Genomic DNA, 6397 nt, shown 5'->3' on the forward strand with positions numbered 1-6397 from the left:
ATGTGCCCCTGGAAGTTGACATACCCCTGTGAGGGAACACTTCAATCTCCCTGGACACTCAGTGGCAGATTTAAGGGTGACAGTTCTGAAACAAAAAAATTTCAAAAATCAAATGGAGAGAGAAATTTCTGAGCTGCAATTTATTTGCAAATTTGACTCCATTAACCATGGATTAAACAGAGATTGGGAGTGGCTCGCAGCTTACAAAGGCAAAACAAAAAGCAGTCAAGTAGCACTTTAAAGACTAGCAAAAATAGTTTATTAGGTGAGCTTTCGTGGGACAGACCCACTTCTTCAGGTCCGTCCCACGAAAGCTTGCCTAATAAACTATTTTGCTAGTCTTTAAGTGCTACTTGACTGCTTTTTGTTTTGATAGTGTATAGACTAATATGGCTTCCTCTCTGTTACTACTTACAAAGGCAGTTTCTCTGCTCTGGGTGCTAATAGCTCCCCATTAGACTCTGATAATGGCTCACAACCCCCGTCTCATCTGACCTGTTTTTTCCTCTTTTGATAAGTACTGTTGATACTGGGCCATTTCCACCTTGCTGAATAGACCTTATCAGCTCTGGCCCTCCCTCCTACTGGGACCCCACTCTTTAAATACCCCCCTGAACCCCCCCCCACTCATGCTGTGATGCTGTTGCGAAAAAGGCAAACATGATTCTAGGATGCATTAACAGGTGTGTTGTGAACAAGACACGAGAAGTCATTCTCCCACTCTGCTCTGCGCTGGTTAAGCCTCAGCTGGAGTATTCTGTCCAGTTCTGGGCACCGCAGTTCAGGAAGGATGTGGAGAAATTGGAGAGGGTCCAGAGGAGAGCAACGAGAAGGATCAAAGGTCTAGAGAACATGACTTATGAAGAAAGGCTGAAAGAACTGGGCTTGTTTAGTTTAGAAAAGAGAAGATTGAGGGGGGACATGATAGCAGTTTTCAGGTATTTAAAAGGGTGTCATAAGGCAGAGGGAGGCAACTTGTTCTTTCTTGCCTCTGAGGATAGAACAAGAGGCAATGGACTGAAACTGCAGCAGGGGAGGTTTAGGTTGGACATTAGGAAAAAGTTCCTAACTGTCAGGGTGATCAAACACTGGAACGAATTGCCAAGGGAGGTGGTAGAATCTCCATCACTGGAGCTATTTAAGAAGAGGTTAGATAGATGGCTTTCAGGGATGGTCTAGAAAGTGCTTAGTCCTGCCATGAGGGCAGGGGGCTGGACTCGATGGCCTCTCGAGGTCCCTTCCAGTCCTACTCTTCTATGATTCTATGATTCTATGCATCTGATGAAGCAGGTCTTTGCCCACGAAAGCTTATGCTCCAAAATATCTGTTAGTCTGTAAGGTGCCACAGGACTTCTTGTTGTTCTTGAAGCTACAGACTAACACAGCGACCTGTCTGATACCCCTGGAAGATCTCTGCACTCCCAGACCCCAGATACATGCAGCCCTGGTTGAGAACCACTGCCCTAGAACATGTGTGAGTGACAACTGTAAAATCCTCCGGGATGCCAGACTTCTTACAGTACACTAGAGATGGGGCAGGAGTTCCTGGCCTTGTTCCTGGCCAGAGTACAGTGAGAGAGAGCCCTGGCAGGAGACAGTCTGGTTTAACAGCCACGCTGCTGTCTCTCAGCTGAGCAGCCTTGCATCAATGGAATTAAATGCAGGACTTGGGGGCCACACCTTGACACATTGTCCCTTTGTTCCTTCCCATTGTTTGCAAAGTTCCCAGACCTGACAAGGATGAATTTGTGTCAACCTGTTGGCTGTTGCCTTTTTACTGGGAGCATCAACCCTACAATAACAAAGCCTGACACTGGTGAGCTCCACCATACCAAACCTATCAAAACAAAAAGCAGTCAAGTAGCACTTTAAAGACTAGCAAAATAGTTTATAAACTATTTTGCTAGTCTTTAAAGTGCTACTTGACTGCTTTTTGTTTTGATAGTGTATAGACTAGCACGGCTTCCTCTCTGTTACTATACATACCAAACCTGTGTGCACAGCTTAGCACTGGCCAGAGGACCCTGCAATAACAGCAGCTGTAGAATGCAACGGTGGGTAAGAACTGGGGGACCTGGATGCATTTCAGCAAGGCAAACAAAACTGGTATTTCCAGAAGTGTGAGAAGGGAGGCCTGGCCAGGGGGTCTGTTACTGAGCCATCAGCTGTCTAAGGGGTCTGGAGGTGCTTCTAATGGTTGTGTTCCCCTCACAGTCACAGTCCAGCCATGCTTTCTAAATAGCTTTTATTGTCATAATTGGTTGTTTGCTACAAGACAAGGCAGATTCACCTGCTCCCCCCACAAGTGCCACCAGCGGGGCCAGCCGGGGTCTTTTCCCCAGCACCAGCAGCAGAGCCAGCCCAGGTCTAGGGGGCCGTGTCTGGCTCCAGGGGCCTTGTCCGGGTCCAGAGGGCTGCTCCTGGATGCAGGGGGCCGTGTCTGGGTCCAGGGGACCGTGCCCACCTATGTCCTTCTGTAATGGAGTGGGGGGGAGTGCATGTGTGAGTCAGGCTGGATGTCCGAGGCAAGCAGCAGTTCCCAGTGGCTAAGGATGACCCTGGGGCTACAACTGGCAGGTAACACCTCTGCCTGAACAAAGAGCAGGGAGGAGCTGAGCTGGTTTTTGAATCGGGGTCGGCAGTTAGAGGCTAGGAAAAGGGAGAGCTGGAAGGCAGCCAGCCTGAGGAGGGGGAAGCTACACCCCAGAGGGGCACCCCTCGGGGTCTTCTCCCCAGAACAGGTTGGAAGGACTGTCTGTGGCTGCTGTACTGTCGCTTCTGTGAGAAACTGGGCTTCTGTTGTCTAATAAACCTTGTGTTGTACCTGCTGAGTGAGAGTCTCTCCTGCCAGCGGACGGGGTGCAGTGCAGGGGGACCCCTGAACCCCATCACACCTTCTTGCTGGCTAGGCAGGGGGAGGTGGTGGGGTGGGGGCAGTCTGGCCAGCAAAGGAGTTAGTGGGCTAGGGACCTTCCACCAGGGCTGGGCCCAGCTCCAGGAGCATCCTCCTCTGGGGGGGCGAGGGGCTGGTCATGCTGGATTGGGTTTCCCTCTCAGGGTCACTGGGTTCTCTGGAGCTGGGGCATGCAGACGGACGGACAGACGGATGGACACCTCATCCCTCACAAACCCACCAGCCCAGCCCACGATGCGACTCACGTGATACCCCGGGGCAGAGGGGGCCCCAGGCAGCCTTGGGATAGGAAAAGGGCCCAATCCTCTCACCTGTCCCACACTTACCCGGCACTGCCGGTTGCGCGGCCAATGCAGGAGTGTGTCTCGTCTCCCCCGTCCGCCAGCTATGCAGGGTCCTCTGCATGGGGATGCTTTAACATCCCAGGGCGGGCTGTTCCTCTGCTGGCCTGGCACCTCCCACTAGCGTGATGGGGGCTGGGGGGTCCCACAGGCAGCCCCCCCCACTGCACCCCCAGAGGGCAGCTGCCCCTTCCCGAAGGGTTTGCTCTTCCGCGGCCAGTTGTTTTTTAATAACCAGAGCCATTGCTGCTCCCTGCTGCCAAAGGTGCCTGGGGAAACCTGGTGCTGCAAAGCCAAGGGCAGAGGAAGGAGAGAGCAGAAACTGCTTGTTTTGCAGGTGGGGAAGCAGGAAATGTCAGCTATTTATGTCTGTCTCTCCTTGTGCAGAAGGAAAGAGCAGCTCGTTTCTCCCATCTCCAGGGAGTTCCACCCAGTGCAGCGCCTGCCGTCCCGGGGGGCTAAATCAGGGGCGATGTGAGCAGAGAACTTGGCCTGTGCTGCTCTGAAATCATAAGGTTCCATCTTTTCAGGTGAAGGAGAATCCTCTGCACCTCTCAGCAGTACAGGGCATAGGACACACCACCGTGCAGTTTGGATTCCATCCAGCAGAGGGCAGTGGGGTGCAGGTGTGTGTCAGCATACACACTGCTGCACATGCCAGGCCTCTCACCGTAGCGTGGAGAGACACCGTAAATTAACATGAGCTCATTCACTATATTTTACCAGCGTGAGCTGTGGTAGCACCTAGCAGTGGCAGTCCTGGGCCAGGCACTGTGCAGCCCCAAGGTGCGTACGAGATAAGCACAGAACATAAGAGCATAAGACCGGCTGTTACTGGGTCAGACCAAAGGTCCATCCAGCCCAGCATCCTGTCTGCCAACAGTCGCCAGTGCCAGGTGCCCCAGAGGGGGTGGCCCGAAGACAATGATCAAGCGACTTGTCTCCTGCCATCCAGCTCCAGCCTCTGACAAACAGAGGCCAGGGACACCATTCCTACCCCCTGGCTAACAGCCTTGTATGGACCTAACCTCCATGAATTTATCTAGCTCTTCTTTAAACTCCCTTATAGTCCAATCCTTCACAGCCTCCTCTGGCGAGGAGTTCCACAGGTTAACTATGCACTGAGTGAAGAAGAACTTTCTTTTATTAGTTTTAAACCTGCTACCCATTAATTTCATTTGGTGTCCTCTAGTTCTTGTATTATGGGAACAAGTAAATAACTTTTCTTTATTCCCGCTCTCCACACTGCTCAGGAGTGTATAGACCTCTATCACATCCGCCCTCAGTCTCCTCTTTTCTAAACTGAAAAGTCCCAGTCACTTTAACCTCTCCTCCTGTGGGACCTATTCCAAACCCCTCATCATTTTAGTTGCCCTTTTCTGATGCCAAAATTCCTTTTTTGAGGTAAGAAGACCACATCTGTACACAGTATTCAAGATGTGGGCGTGCCAGAGTTTTATAAAGGGGCAATAAAATATTCTTTGTCTTATTTGGAAGGATTCCAAAAGACATCCTGTATGGTGAGCTAGCCTCTGGCAAAAGCCCTCCCGGACACCCCCACTTGCGCTACAAAGATGTCTGCAAGAGAGACCTCAGAGAGGTAGACATCGAGCTGGACAACTGGGAAGAACTAGCAGACGACCGCAGCAGATGGAGGCAGGGGTTACACAAGGGCCTTCAGAAGGGCGAGATGAGGATCAGACAGCTAGCAAAGGAGAAGCGAGTGCACAGAAAGCACACTAAGGACTTGCCAGACACCCACCACATCTGCAAGAGATGCAGCAAGGACTGTCACTCTCGTGTGGGTCTTCATAGTCACAGTAGACGCTGTAAATGAAGTCCTCAGTTGAAACTATAAAGGGCGCGATCCATAGTCTATGCAGACTGAAGGATGCCTACTACTACTTATTTTCTACCCCTTTTTTAATAATTCCTAACATCCTATTTGCTGTTTGACTGCCGCGGCACGCTGCGTGGAGGTTTTCAGAAAACTGCCCATGACAGCCCCAAGATCTCTTTCCTGATTAGTTGTAGCTAAATTAGCCCCCCTGCCCACATTGAATGTATACTTGGGGTTATTTTTTCCAATGTGCATTGCTTTACACTTATCCACATTAAATTTCATTGGCCATTTTGCTGCCCAATCACTCAAATGGTGAGATCCTTCTGAAATTCTTCACAGTCTGCTTTGGCCTTGACTATTTTGAACAGCTTCGTCTCGTCCGCAAACTTTACTGCCCCCCCTCCTTACCCCTCTCTCTAGCTCATTTATGAATACGTTGACTAGGATTGGTCCTAGGACTGACCCTTGGGGAACACCACTCGTCACCCTTCTCCATGCAGAAAATGTACCATTTATTCCTACTCTTTGTTTCCTGTCTTATAACCACTTCTCAGCCTACGAGAGGAGCTTCCCTTTGTAGGCGTCTCTGCTGGATAATGCTCCGGTGGCTTTGTCCAGTGCTGACGAGGTGCTGGCTTCCCCGGACATCTGGCGTCCCGTCGCAGCATTCCAGTTAATGCTTTACATCCATGTGTGGAACGACTTTTGTTCTGTGCACCGATAGGGAGGTGTGACTCAGTGGGGGGTGTGAGGGTTTTATTCGCCTGGTTCGGTTGCATGTGTTTCCTACTGCTGTGCAGGAACCCCAGGGGGGTGCCTCAGTTTCCCTAGGCAGAACACCAGTGCTTAGTGGTGAGGGGGGTTTGGGTGTGATGACTTCTCGCAGGTACATAATGGGCCATCTGTAACCCAGGCAACCAGGTCACCCCTTTCTTCCCCAGGAAACAGGACAAAGGCAGAGGAGGGGGCCTGGCTCGTTTGAATGGGAACTGGGCTGTTGAGTGGGGGCAACCTGGTCTGGCTGCAGAGGGAGGAAGGGGGCCAGGGCCTGGCTCAGGGACCCCCTCTGGGCCCCTCTCCACAAGCTGGGGTCAGTGCAATGGCTTCTGTGTTGACAGGTCTGTTCCCTGCTGTGCCCTGGTCACCCCATAACCCATCTGTTCTCCCTGTGGAGTGAGAATCACATCTGCCTGCGGGTCGGGGGGGGCAAGGCCTGGGCCTGCCCCCGCCCCACGCTGTGAAAGGAAGCAATGAAGCAGTCAGCGAAAGTCCTTCCACCCATGGGCGGTGTGGACGGAG

This window comes from Carettochelys insculpta, chromosome 7, assembly GCF_033958435.1.
Source record: "Carettochelys insculpta isolate YL-2023 chromosome 7, ASM3395843v1, whole genome shotgun sequence".
Taxonomy (NCBI): domain Eukaryota; kingdom Metazoa; phylum Chordata; order Testudines; family Carettochelyidae; genus Carettochelys; species Carettochelys insculpta.